Source organism: Pseudorca crassidens, chromosome 18 (assembly GCF_039906515.1).
Source record: "Pseudorca crassidens isolate mPseCra1 chromosome 18, mPseCra1.hap1, whole genome shotgun sequence".
In the NCBI taxonomy this organism is placed as follows: domain Eukaryota; kingdom Metazoa; phylum Chordata; class Mammalia; order Artiodactyla; family Delphinidae; genus Pseudorca; species Pseudorca crassidens.
In genome coordinates this window covers 69,769,638-69,783,232 of record NC_090313.1, presented here as the reverse complement: position 1 = coordinate 69,783,232, position 13,595 = coordinate 69,769,638, and the positions used below count along the sequence as shown (strand labels likewise).

Here is a 13,595-nt window from a genome sequence, read left to right as displayed (position 1 = left end):
AATATGGGGGAAATAGTGGATAAAACAATGTGAATTAAGAATTGGTGATTAGGGCTTCCCTGGTGGCGCAGTGGTTGGGAGTCTGCCTGCCAATGCAGGGGACACAGGTTCGTGCCCCGGTCTGGGAGGGTCCCACATGCCGCGGAGTGGCTGGGCCCGTGAGCCATGGCTGCTGAGCCTGCATGTCTGGAGCCTGTGCTCTGCAATGGGAGAGCACACAACAGTGAGAGGCCCGCGTACCACAAAAAAAAAAAAAGAATTGGTGATTAAAGATTAGACCTATGTGTGTTCCTTGAAACCTGTTTTATTCTAAGTATGCAATCTTTTAGAAAAAGCACTATATATTATTTACATTTATATCCACAGAAAATATTAAAAAGTTGAGAGAAAACATTAAATATGAACAAAATAATAGTTGAAATAAAGAACACATTTTTTTGTGTTCTTTATTTCATAAAAAAGGAATTTATGAACCAGAAAGATCATACCATCCCAGAAATCACCAGGAAATGATAAATAGATAAAATACAAAAGAAAAACTGGGAGATATAGAAGATTGAAATAGAGTGTCAACATCCAGAAGACAGAAGGCCTCAAAGGAGAGAAAAATATTTGTAAATTTTGTCAAGTCTTGATTTCTACTTCAAGTGGTAGAGTATTAAGATGGTTTGGACTGCCATCTATTAGTTACGTGTGCATTACAACCAATTCCAAATATGATTCAGCTTGATCAGTCTCTCACTATAATCAGAGGTGGTTTTTTGTTTTGTTTTGTTTTTTTACCATGAGACTGCATTACACCAATTTATATTCAAATAATTTTATCTTCAATACTGAAGTGTTTAACTAAATTTACAATAAAATGTACAGTAATTGCAGGTATTCTATCTTCTCTTTAATGAGCATTCAGAGCTTTATGTTGATTGCATAAATTGGCTGAAAATATTGAGCTGTGATTGGAATTAATTTGACTGATTTTTCTATTTGAATCATTTGATGGCACTGATATAAAACTCACATTCCTCAATTGTTTGCCAAGTTCTTCTTCCAAAAATATGGCCAATTTACTAAGAGCTGTCTTTTACTTTTCATGTATACAAAGGAAACCAAAGAATCTAAAACGGGTAAAAATAAATTTAGAGGAACAATTATTTGATATAAATGAAAATTCATGTAATAAAAATTAAACACGGGCTTCCCTGGTGGCGCAGTGGTAGAGAGTCCACCTGCCGATGCAGGGGACGCGGGTTCGTGCCCCGGTCCGGGAGGACCCCACATGCCGTGGAGCGGCTGGGCCCGTGAGCCATGGCCGCTGAGCCTGCGCGTCCGGAGCCTGTGCTCCGCAACGGGAGAGGCCACAACAGTGAGAGGCCCGTGTACCGCAAAAAAAAAAAAAAAAAAAAAAAAATTAAACACACTTCCTGCCACCGTTCATGTTAAATTACATCCTTGGACATTTTTTAATAACTACCAATTTTTGAAGTATATATTGTTGCTTCTTTAGAAAAGTTTTATCTTCTGGTTTTCTTATAGTTAGTGATATCACTATGACACCCATAATGGCTGGTAAATGTTCATAAATATTTTGTGCAAGTCACACAGTTATTATCACTTCCTTGGGAAATAGAAAATCAGAACTTCATTTTAACTAAACATGCATTTTCATTTTTCTTTTAGCACTTGGCTGTCAAAAAGGTTTACTGGGGGGAAAAGTATTATCAAATGATGAGAAGCAGTTATAGAATTACACCTTAAAATTACTGACAAAACCACTGAAGCAAGGGTGTTCAGATTGTTTTTGATATACTCTACTGCAGAACTTCTCAGCCTCTATTTCCCAGACACATTTCACGTACACCTAAATCATAACTTCCCATGTTTTTAACTGACTCCAACTGTCTCTACCAACTGGCAGCCTGGTATCTTCATGCATCGCACAGGGCATCGCACAGGCCACAGCACAGCTTGCGTCCCCCCCCACCATCCAAGTATTTACCAATGTCCAGTGGACATTGGTAAATACTTGGATGGTGATAAAAGAACACTTCTTTTATCAGTAAGTGACCTGTTTGCTGTCTGTAAAATGGAGAAGTTAACTGAGTGCGTCTGGAAAGAGCTGGAAAAGAACATGGATCTTATTCCGAATCCAGCCATGCGTTATGTTAAACTGAGAATTCTGTTTACTGTATATACCTCTCACACATTACAAGATAACACCAGCTGGAAAGACAAAGTGAAGGTCTATCAAGCCCAGCCAACTTGATTCTAATAAAACTATAAACAAGAATACTATATTTAAAAATAATTAATCCATAATGAATGTGAGACAGGATAATGCAGAGCAGTAGATTTAAACCTGTGATCATAGGCTGTCTGGCTACTCTGTGTTTAAGGTTCATGTAATAATTTAGTACTAAAGATACCAAAGAGGCTTAAATTATAACTGAACAAGAAAGCTGCGAATATCACCAACTCTTGGAAGATGAGATGAGTCCCAGGTGCCCTCTTGTTACATTTTATTTTATCACAGGAAAAGTTTCTAAAAAGAAATAAGCAGTCATTTAAAAACTACAAACTCAAAAATGGCGAATCTCACAGTACTAATTTTAAAATAAGCTTTTGCAATAAAAGCAACCTTATTTTAGGATAGCAGGTTAATAACAGAAGTATTAACCATCTAGTAATTTTAAGTCATCCAAAATTAGACACGTTTCAGATTGGCTATCAGTTTTGTTAAAACTGAGGCTAGAGATTTTCTTTGTATCTTGGAGTTTATACAGGAAAATCTGCAGTACAAAGATCCCTTTTGTCAACTCCTCTCAAAGGTATTAGAATCGTGGTTACCTGGCAGCTTTTATGATCCAAAACATCATAATTCAGCACTTCAGATTTCTAATTCAATAGAGTAGACATGCAGGATGAAACATAAGCCATTATTACAACAATAAAATCTGTTTACTAACTAAATGTAAAAGAAAACAAAAGTGAGTTTACTGAGATTAATAGTTAACCAGTTTTTAAACTCAGGCCATTTTGAGGTCATCAAGTTTGTTCCCATATGTCTCTGGTGACATGGGCTTCAGAGGACAGTGCATACCCATAAGTCCCTGAAGCATTTTAAGACTAAAAGATGGTCTTTTGCTGGGACAAGTCTTGACAGAGACAATTAGGCCATGTAAGGCTGAGACTTTTACAGATCCTTAAAATTTTAATTTCTTTTTGGGGAATTTTTGATTTCTTGCTTAGTTTCATCATTAAGAAGTTTCTCTTTAAGTTAAGGTGATGTAGCTTCCAAAAGCTATGCAGTATCAATAACAACAACAAAATAGGTAAACTTGGGCCCAGAAATAATGGGTTTCTCCCACTGAAGTTAAGGATTCCTCAGAAGATTCTGTTTTCTTACTCAGAAAAACAGTCCTCATAAAAGCATTAGGTGTCTTCCCTGTATGTTTTAAATAAACTTTGCAAAGTGGTATGTGCCCACTAGGGATCCCATCCTGTGAACCACAAGTTCACCTTGTGAGCTCATAGTCACAGCTGAGGAGAGAAGCAGTGGGGTTGAATGCATGACCTCATCCTTCCGGGTTCCACCTTACCCCCAGCCAGATACATGCAAAATGATGTAAGAAATGAAATTTGCAATTGGGGCCTAGAGGACCTATTTCCTTTGCTCTTCTTTTCTTTTCCCACTATGCCATCTTAATGTTTTTTTCCAGAGAAGTCTGTGAAGTTTCCTGCAGTGAGGGCTTGCTTTTGCCCAGAGTAGAGACACAGCAAACCCTGCTGACGGCTATGGAGGCAACATATTTGTAAGAAACTCCTATACTCTCTATGCATGCCGAATCACATCTCAAGAGACTATGAGTGAAAGAGTCTCTTTCCCACTCAAGAGAAGATGGGAACCTCCTCTGAGCTTGCTACTCCCCTTTAATGGATTAGAAGAGGGAGAACAGGCACTGGGTGCTCCTTTCCTACGTGTAATGAATCTCTCGATGGCTGTGGTGGACCACTGGAAGAGCCTCACAGAGTTTTAGTTCTTTTACAGAGTAGCCAGATGTCTTGCACAAAGAACCAGAGAAACGACAGCCCTCAAAGCATGGCCATGGAATGATGCTGCCACAAAGAGGCAGTTTTCTGACTTAGTTCTGCCAAGCACTCCAGTTCAATTCACTTGGCTGGCGGAACAAAACTTTACCCTTTCTTTAAGCACCCAGATAAGGGGTGAGCAGCTCTATGGGGCTTTTAATATTTCTTCCTTCTGTCCAGTTATAAACATATCCGAGGAGGCTCCCTGGAAGAATGGAAGGGGCGTTCGGGAGTGTGTGCAGCCCAGATCCTGCTGAGCCAGGATAAGGAAACTCAGACTCATCAGAAGTAGAAAGCACATTCGCCTACCTCACGTTCGCTTCCTTTTGTTGTACCCGTACGGAAAGTGCCTTGTGAAGCAAAATACTTTACAAATGAAGAGCACGACGTCTCCCCAGTGTGATCTTTGCACAGCCACCTCATGGGTGGACACTTTATCCTATTTGACTTTTTGAAGACTCTACTGTCAAACGTCACAGAACATCGAAAGCAGCTCTACATACCCCATAGGCCTGGAACAAAATCACATGGAACTCCAGATCCATCAGCCTTTAAAGGGCAGCCTCCCCAACAACTTGCTCTGGAAGCCTGACATTAGCGTTCCACCAGTTTAGCCTGAACAGTAAGTTGTGCATTTCCAAAGTCATGGAAATCAAACTTCAACAGGATAGCCCTAGAGCAGGGAGAGGAAAGACCGTCCAGGATTGTGAGACAGATTGATGTGCTTAAAGCAGTGGCATAGGAGGCATAAAGGAACTGAAATTTCAAATCACAGCCTTGAATACATAATTAACAAGCTGACTTCCTTGTACAGGAATCACCATTCTGCAAGACATTGTGCTAGGAAGGCTTCTAAAGGAAAGGAAGGGAACCAACTTCTACTGAGCACGAGCCACTGGACAAGACTTCAACATGAACTTCTCCTTTAATCCCCATGATAATGTTAGGAGGTTCACTGGAAGTACTCCTAACACATCTTCACTTAAACTGAAATGACTGATGTTCTTTGTTCTCTCCATATGCCAGCAGATGTCTGCAGCCAGTGGGAGGCCGTTCTTCTGCATGTTCACTGGCTTCTGCTCTCACCACTTGAGTTCCTTGCCTGCCAAACACCAGTTGCATTTGCTCACAAACCAGCTGCAATTATAATTAGGTAATCTAGTGAAATAGTAATATATAATGAAATAGAGTGAAAAAGAAAGAAAGCTGTTGTTTCTATGAAAACTAAGTTGCATAATCTGAAAGGACTCATTTTAAAGTCAAGTCAACAAAAAAAATTTTTTTTAAAGAATTTAATCAAGTTTGTCACCGGCCAGACAAATGAAAAAAGAAAATAAAAGGGGTGGTGGTGGAAATCATGAGAGTGAGAAGATAGATCTAGAATGACTGTGTCTAAACTGAAGTCTGAGATTTCACTCCATTTAAAAACAAAACCAAAAAAATGAGATCACTGACAATTCATCATGGGTGCTGCTTTTGCAGGATAAAGGAAGGACTCCAACCTTACTCCAAAAAATGTATTAACCCTGCACCAAAATACTGGGTAACAAACATACTTCTCTACATTTAAAAATATCTCAGGTATAATGCATATAACTGCTTAAGGCTGCCCACATGAACTGATTTTTTTTCACCAAATTACTGATTGTGTCAGACATGAGGACTTACACTGAATTCTGAGCCCCACTTTACAGATGGGGAAACTAAGGATCCAAAAGCATACTCTGATTTCTCAATAAGCCACGGCTAGTTCACGGCAGAGGTTAAGGCTTGACTTTTTGCTGTTTCTACGATGGAGTTATAATTCTGCGGTTACGCTTTTTAGATCCCTTTTATTCTTTCCTTATCATCTCATCCTGTGTTTCAGTCCTTCTCTGAACCAGCTCAGAGCCTGGCAGGTTTCTTCCGGCCTGTGGGGGGAGGTCAGATGGAACCCAACCAAGTGCCTGAGGAAGCATCAGCACAAAGGGCCTCATCTAAGGCTCCTCCCCGGGTTCTGTCTGAGCCCTTGGTCCTGGAGTCTTCCCTTCTGCCGACCCTATTCAGGCTGACCTCTTTGGACAGGCTTACTTAGCTCTTACTGGACCTCCCCTGCCTCATACTTTGTAACTGGCAGACTAATCCTGCCTCCCCTTCAAATCTGACCTGGCATCCTGAAAACTCTGCCTGGATCCTGTGCCTCAGACCCCAGCTTGTCTTGGAGGGGAGTTTAGGCTCCCATTGTTTTATCTCATCCAGGAGGTTCCTTGTGGAACCTTTTCTTTTATTTCATGGAGGTCATGTTTTCCTATACCTTGATGAGAACCAAAGTAGAAATTTTCTGATTTTCTTTTAATTTCAAAGCTATGCTTGTATTCTGAGTCTTTAGGATATTGGTCCCATCTCCAAATACCTTCATAGCCTCCATGTTAATGTTGTGTGTTATTGCACCCTCGGGAGAGCTTTTCGTACCCCATAAACAGGCAAAGGGATCAGCCACCGACACCTTTCTTCACTCTCTTCTTGACTCCCTGTTCTCACTGCCCCTGGAATCAGGGCAATGTCAGTCAGAACCTAAAAGAAGCCTTAGGGATACTGCTAAGTGACCTCTATTTTGGGCTCTTTGATTAATCTGAATTCACAGCAGAGGTGATTGTTCTCTAGGACTCTACATCTACCACACTGAACTCTATTCCACCATTTATCACTCTGAGGGGGAAAAATAATAATGACTGAGCAAAACGGAGCAAACTTTTTAGTTTCTCTAAAGAATAATGCTGAGTATGATAAAAAACCATGGGATGTCAGGGGTTCATTCATGCACTGGGCAGGGGGAGGGCATCAATAAGCAGCTAAAACAGGAATTGATAATGGATGGCCCAGCCTAACCCTAATATTCACTGGCCCCATGCTGTCATGATGCAGCTGTACATCACAGTGTGAAATCATCAGAAATAATGACTTGTCTGTGAAAATGTTACAGGCTGAAATCCTAATGAGCTATTTAGGTAGAAAAACTTAAGTATTTCCATTCTTTTAGTGGGAGCTTACAAAAAATGAATTTATGGACATAACTATAATAAAAATATATATAGAAATGTTAACAGGAATATTAAGTGAAGCCTCCTCTTCCATGCATAGCCCTGACTTGAGTTATCATAACTAGGCCCAAACCCTTGCCCCATATCCCATGAAAAAGAAATGACTTCAGCCCTTTGCCAAGAGCATTGGCTTTTACTGATTTCACATCAACACTAAGTGATTTCTAGGTTCTCACGAAAATATTCTGGAATACAGGACATGTTTTCATTTGGGATGAATCTGAGCTTGTCAGAGGGGGTAAGAAAACTTCCCTTATGTTGAGCTATTGTACCTTGAGTCTTTGTGTAAGCAGTTTAGCCTACCCTACATAACAGCTATGATTAGAGTACAGTTTGGGATGGGAGCAGCATGGGATGGTGAGCTGAATGAGTTGTAACAGCCCAGGTAGCCCTTCCACCACTGGATACTGTCACCTACCATGACACCGCTCCTCTACAAAATTTCATACTTTGCTCCTTCCCAGCCCAGCCAAGCTCAGGGAATCCACTTGAAGAGGCCAAAGAAGCCACAGGTTACTCCGTCCCTGAGTGAACTGCTAGAAGGCTAGAATCCTAGCCATAAAATGGTAAGATTTATCTTATATATGTATACAGCATAATTTTAACAATGAAAAACAAATCAAAAAAGGATAATGGCACATATTATGAATTCTTTAAAACGTACTTTAGACTTAGTTACATATATACTTTAGGATTAAGGGCTTCAAACATCTGAATTATTCAGAAAATCCGCCTGCACAGAACCAGTCTTTTGGGGAGATGAATTATCTGCTTGGAAATTTTATTCCCATTAAGAAAGAAAGACTGAGTAAATTTGTTGCGGTCACATTTTGGAGTGTTTTATTCAGGTTGGTACTCTTTAACTGCCTTCTTCATCCGGGATGGTTCCCTTTGTCTCGCCTGACTACTGTGCCCACCTGGCACACCGTCTACACCATGAGTCTTCAATCCCCCTACAGCTCATTGGAACAACAGGCACAGGATCCTAGCTGGGTCAAAAAGAAGCCTTTGCTAACGACTTTGGAGTTGGGAGAAAGACAAAGAGAGGGTGGGATAAGCAGTCTCTAAAAGGCTCCGAGTGCTTTCTATATACTGGAATTCCTGCCCTCTTCCCCTTGAGTGTGCACTGAACCTAGTGTCTCACTTCTCACAAGGAGAATAGGCAAAAGTCATGGTATGTCACTTCTGAGATTAGGTTACAAAAAGACAGCAACTTCTCACTCTCCCTCTCTTGCGACTTTCTTTGTATGTAAACCAGGTGCAATATTGTGAGCTGCCCTATGGAGAGGCCATGTTGCAAGGAACTGTGGGAAGTCCATAGTTGGTGTGCCCAGCAACCTGCAAGGGACTGAATCTTACCAGCAGCCATGTACGTGAATTGAGGAGCAAATCCTTTCTCAGAAGAATCTTCCGATAAGACTCAGCTCTAGTTAACACCTTGACTGCAGCCTTGTGGGAGACCGTGAGGAAGAGGCACCCAGCTAAGCCACAGCTGGATGCCTGCTCCCACAAAAACTGTAAGATTGTATATGTTTGTTGCTTTAAGTTGCTAAGTATTGCACTTATTTTTATTTTTATTTTTTTTGCGGTACGTGGGCCTCTCACTGTTGTGGCCTCTCCAGTCGCGGAGCACAGGCTCCGGACGCGCAGGCTCAGCGGCCATGGCTCACGGGCCCAGCCGCTCCGTGGCATGCGGGATCTTCCCGGACCGGGGCACGAACCCGTGTCCCCTGCATCGGCAGGCGGACTCTCAACCACTGCGCCACCAGGGAAGCCCTCAGTTGATTTTTATAACTTGCAATCAGAAATCTAAAATCCTAGGATGCATCAAGTTGTATAGTTGTGATATCTGAAAGCAGTCAGATACTTGACAATGAGTTTGGCAGTTTAAAGAGGCTCTTGACCTGAGAAGCACCCAGATGTTCTGAGCCACTTGACTTTGGGTCATAAGAAATTGAGCCAGCTTCAAGAGCATGTAGCTCTCAACCTACTGCAACATCTATTCTGTATTAGGTAGTCTGGTTAATATTTGTACAGAACTTAGAGATCCCAGCCGAAAGCTGTTTGAAATACACAATATTGCTGTTGATACAGAGCAAACTGTTACCCTTTCTTCAAAGAACACAGTGCTTTTCCTGGAGCTCTCTTATTATGTTGCACGATGGAAACACATATCCAGAGGAGGCATATTTTAATTGTTAGAAACAGCCTACCTACATAAAATGTACTATTCTTCTCTCTGAATCCAGTTAAATCTCTTGGCTGTTTTCTGTTTTAAAGTCGTGTCATTGCCTAATCACTCACTATCTTAACGAAATTCAAAGCAGTTTACGTATTACAAGCTTGGCAATAAAACAGAGACTTAAAAGCAATAAACATCTTTGAAACAATTCATCAAGCCCTAAAATGGTGTCAGAATGAGTTTTGGAATAGTGAGTTTGAATTTAAAAGCCAAAATTTTCTCTCAGGCTGAAACTTAAAATTCACAGATACATTTTTATAGCCAATTTATAAACCTTGAAAAATAGCCTAGACCTCCAAGCAAACACACACAGACGCACTGCAGTGGCTCTTCAACGGTCAGGATACCCCTTTTGGTTCTATCCAGGTGTGTATTCCCACGTGTGTGCATTATCTGGATTTTTGCCTTATTACTTCTTTCCACATATTTAACATTCATTCTGATGTTGAGAGATGCAGTTTTCACATGATGCAGAAGTGCCTGTTTATTAATGCTTCCCCAGTTCCACTGGTCCCTGGGGTCCTCAACCATAGCGAGTGTCCCATCTACTCCTCACCTTCCTGAGGACCACGTCTCACACACTTCCAAGTCCCACGTGATAGAAATGACTGAAGCATGTGTCAGGGCCAGAAGATAGATTAAGAGAGGCTGGGTAAGCTTGTTGTAGTCACATTTTGGAGTGTATTACTCAGGTCCACATGAGACTCTCTAACTGCCTTCGTCCCCCACGATGGTGCCTTTTGTCTTGCTTACTGTTGCTTCCACCGTGCTGGTATACCACGAATTCACAGCCCACTCCAGCGGGCTGCAGTTACACACACATGACCCAAAGGCACACTAACTCAAGAAACTTTTGAAACATTCAACAGATGATAAATGTTAACTATCCTTAAGCCAAATAAAACATCCTCAAAACAAGTCCTCAGGCCTATAGCTATCAACCACGGATGGGACTTTTCTTCTCTCCCAACTCAACCTTAAACCATACTTGACTGGTGTCCTGTCCCATCTGGCAGCTACACTTTGCTGTGTGTCACAACCGTCCATGGGCAAGTCCTTCCTACCTGCCCAGATGATTTTTTGCATAGTTACTATTACTGGGTCATAGAAACCAGGATCTTGAGTGCAGTTGCCAGTGGGTTCTACCATTTTCAGATATCTCTTTTGGATAATAACATAAAGAGTTTCTTCTGTTCAGACATTTATGATGACAGTAAAATTGAGAATATCTGGATGACACTATTAAATATACACATATCGGTCTCTGCTGGGATGTTGCCTTACCACAGAGGCTTTCTTTGACTGTTCTATAGCAATAGCAACTCCTGCCTCTCCACCACACACACCCTCTCTCTTGTCCTGCTTTATTTCTCTTCACGACATTCACCACCTTCTGACACGCTACTGTCTGTCTTCCTGCACTGGAATCTAAGTGCCAAGAGGGCAGAAACTGCTGAGTGGGCAAAGCCTAGAATAGAGCCCAGCCTCCAGTAGGCTCTCAATAAATATCTGTTGCATGAGTAAAAACATACATTATACATAGATACTAAAAAATCAATACGACATTTCAGTAACTTGTGATACTAAGGCCTGATGAAGCTTAACTGGCACTAGAACCATCTTTTCTTGCTCTTTGGGATCTTTCTCTGAATCAGTGACTCATCTTGTTTCCTGCGTTCTTGTCCCTGTCACACTCATCTCTATCAAGTTGCTCCCTTGTATAATATCTGAAATATTGCTTTACAGAAAGATCTTACTCTCTCTGTCACAACTACTCAAACTGCTCATTATAGGTCAAGTTGTGATCAACCCCATACCTCTAATTATCTCCATTACTGTCAGCTGCTACACAGCTCTGCATGTGAGAACCAAAAATGCCCTCCCTTCTCAGAAGCGCACTCAGCAGAAGAGGCAGCAGAAATGATCTAAGGTGACTTCCTCGATGCTGTGTTGTTTTTGTTTTTGTTTTTTTTCTTTTTTTTTGCGGTACGCGGGCCTCTCACCGCTGCGGCCTCTCCCGTTGCGGAGCACAGGCTCGGGACGCGCAGGCTCAGCGGCCATGGCTCACGGGCCCAGCCACTCCACGGCATGTGGGATCTTCCCGGATCGGGGCACGAACCCGTGTCCCCTGCATCGGCAGGCGGAGTCTCAACCACTGCGCCACCAGGGAAGCCCCTCGATGCCGTGTTTTATAATGTATGGTTCCCGCATCACCCTAGACCCACACACGCGCCTTGGTGTTGCTTACAGTCACGGGGCCTGCTTGGGGCTGCTACATATTCTCCAGACCCAGGGCCTGGGCTGCATGTCTTTGGTTGTGTGGCTGCCTCACCTTACACCCAGGCCTTGCAGGTACCCTGGCACTTCCCTGTGGCTGCTCAGTGTGTACAGGTGTGTAACTGAGGAAGGAAGTGTGTGCATGTACTACAGAGGTGAGTTTCACCCAATAGGAGATGGAAGTCAGTAAAATAATTCTTCTCCTATTCTCCCTCCAGAGAGACTCTTGAGAGATGCGGTAGCAGCATGAATCCTCCAAAGCTTTCTGGGGCACCAAGCACGCAGTTCATCACGAAGCGCAGGCATCTCAAGAACACGCTCCCTTCTATTTGCTCACTCTCCTTCCCCACCTCACCCCACTTCCTTTCTCACTCCTGCATTCCTAGGATTCCGTCTTTAATAAAGTGTTGGCACGTAATCTTTATTTTAGGCTCTGTTTTCTTGCAAATTGTATATATATATATATACACACACACACACATATATAAACATACCCTTTAGGGGACAGAAAATAACTTCAGGCTGAGAGCTACAAAAAAAAAATAAAGCAAAACAAAATAAAAGCAAAGACAAAACAGAATAAAACAAAACTCATTCTATTGCCTGGAAGTTATTATCACTGTTATTTCTCATGTCACACTATAAGAAATTTCCCCTATGTAAGGCGGCTGGATTTTGCTGCTTAATTATTTGCTCCCTACAGATATGTGAGCTTTAAAAATACTTTATAACATACAACATGTGCTCATATACATCATCTCATTTCATCCTAAGTTAGTAGGACAGGCCCTGCTGGCCACGTTACACTAACGAGTAAACTCAGTTTTCCCTCCAGTACCATATAAGAGTCCTTTGGCAGTGAAGCACCTGAACCTGAGAATGAAATAAAGATGATGTAATCTCCATCGTGTGCTTCGAGAAGGTAGGAGAGACCTGGCCCACTGGAGTTTTGTGGGCTTCTCAAATCAGACCACACTGACAACTAATATTTTAGCTTAAGTGTATTCCTAGCTCTAATGAAAAGTTAATCTGTTCTTTAGTTCTCTATAACCATATTATCTATAACCATATTATCTCTATACTAGGTTATTCACTTTTTTTTTTAATATAGATACTTCATGATTTTGGTAAAACATAGAGCTTTTCTTAAAAGTTAACTTAGAAATGTCAGTATATACAGTGTATTCAGAGCTTGCCACCAAGAAATCAGAAAGAGTGAAAAATTTATTTAATGAAGTCAAGAGTCTAGAATGATCAAAATCACAAACTCTCACAATTGGAAAGCTTAATATTTAGTTACAAGTTCCTTTAAAAGTGAATGTAGGGGCTTCACTGGTAGCACAGTGGTTGAGAGTCCACCTGCCGATGCAGGGGACCCGGGTTCGTGCCCCGGTCCGGGAAGATCCTACATGCCGTGGAGCGGCTGGGCCCGTGAGCCATGGCCGCTGAGCCTGCGCGTCCAGAGCCTGTGCTCCGCAACGGGAGAGGCCACAACAGTGAGAGGCCCGCATACCACACACACACATACAAAAGTGAATGTAGGAGTAAGCAACCTGCTACTTTTAAAAGTGGCCTCTTTAAGTCAGTCATTTGGAAGTTGGAACTTATTTCCCAAGAGAACAAAATCCCACACGGTGATCAAGCCCCAGACCAATTTTACAGTGCCTATTTAACCCATAATGTAGTTGAATCCTATTTCTGGGGGTTATTTGGGTGAAAGGAAGAAAAACAAAAAGAGAAAATCAACTTCCTCTGGTTTTCCTGGCTCAGAGCCATCTCCCAACAACTTCGGAAACAGGACAAATTTGGCTTTAGCCTCATTTAACTTGCCTTTCTTCAGCCCTTTCCTACCTCTCCGTGTTCCTCCTAAAAGACCTCATCAGCAGGGTGCCCACATATCACTCCACTCA

The 13,595-nt window shown here is 41.9% G+C and overlaps 1 long non-coding RNA gene across 1 annotated transcript; it reads left to right on the top strand.

Annotated features, from left to right (window-relative positions):
* Nucleotides 1–7,211: 7,211 nt before the first annotated feature.
* LOC137210959 (uncharacterized) lies at nucleotides 7,212–12,109 on the top strand. Its single transcript, XR_010936824.1, has 3 exons — nucleotides 7,212–7,732; nucleotides 8,425–11,338; nucleotides 11,904–12,109. It is a non-coding gene; the product is annotated as an uncharacterized lncRNA (long non-coding RNA).
* The last annotated feature ends 1,486 nt before the right edge of the window (nucleotides 12,110–13,595 follow it).